Below are 1,375 nucleotides of genomic sequence, written 5' to 3'. Positions count from 1 at the left end.
AGGAAAATGCAAGCACCCATGTCCTAAATATGCAGTAATTTTTGAAGGGTTGACACCGGTTGAAGTTTGCGGTAGTTGTTGGGGATCAAAGCCCAAAAATTGTAGGAAAAGTATAGAATTGAATAATTAAAAAAGAATGAAGAGTTGGAAAATGAGCAGAACGGTTCGATGTCTAAATCATAGACAGTATGTAAAGATGGACGACATCCATCTGGTGGCTGGCTGCAGTTTACGTTATAAATCCCACCTCCTCCATATTAATAGACGGGACATGGACCAAACTAAAAAGTCAAAGTGCTTGTCAAATACATTTTTGTCGAAGATGATTTCTGTCATTCTAGGTACTTTGTTCAAATGTTCATTTGAAAGTGGATTAAAACAAGGTGAAACATTATGATTGACAGCTGAGACTGACTCCTGATTGGCGGAGAACATGTATTAACGGTAACTGTCTGTCGCGGCTTTGATACTGTGCAGACTCTGGCTCCAAATGGCTTCATTTCTGGATAGTGGAGAGGTGTCATCCATCTTTATATACGGACGATGGTTGAAACCAGGTGAAGCATGCAGCCCTCCCTGGCGACCAGAGCCCCAAAATTGCAGAATAATAAAGAAAGAGTAAAACGATAGTGTGACGGCTGTGTCAGCATTTACTAATTAATGAGAAAAATCCAGTTCAGAGTTTGAGAAACTGCTGAACCAGAGTCAGTGTGACAGTAGAGCTGAAGAAATAATCACTAGCACATGGACCCTTTGATAAGAACAGCTCGCCTATTATAGAGCTTGTCTCCCTGTTTTAACATTAGAAGAGTGAAAATAATGCAGCTGTAAGTTTAAACACACAGAACCAGAATGGGGAAAAGCAAATGATGTGACATTGTCTGGATTTTTCGAGAGCACAATTTCACGGTCCTGACTCCTTGTGGTGATTGCGCTTTAAGTACCATCCAAGAGTGTGCGTCTAATATAAATGGTGATGAGCTGCTTAAGGGTTTTAAGGGCAATAGTGTCCCAAAAATTGTTTCCTCAAATAAACTTCATTGACTTCAGAGTGGCCCTCTGCTTCGAGGAAGTCATTTGAACGCGACAAAAGACGAGCACATTTGCTGAAGTCCTACACTGAACAAGTGGTTGCGGGATTAACATATTTAACGTTGACAAACATCCTAGGTTTTCTCACCATAAATAAGAGCTTTATTTATTTGCAATGTTTTACTCCTTAAGTGTTTTGTCAGTGAGTTTACAGCATTTCCATAAAGCTTCGACGGTATTTCTGTGAACTGGTGAAAGTTCAGAATGCAGTTGAAGCACCACCTGAAGAAAGATCCCATGGTTTTATTTATGGAAAGTGGTCGTGTGTGTGGGGGGGAGGGAT

Source organism: Hippoglossus hippoglossus, chromosome 20 (assembly GCF_009819705.1).
Source record: "Hippoglossus hippoglossus isolate fHipHip1 chromosome 20, fHipHip1.pri, whole genome shotgun sequence".
NCBI lineage: Eukaryota > Metazoa > Chordata > Actinopteri > Pleuronectiformes > Pleuronectidae > Hippoglossus > Hippoglossus hippoglossus.
Note: the sequence above shows the minus strand (reverse complement) of the source record.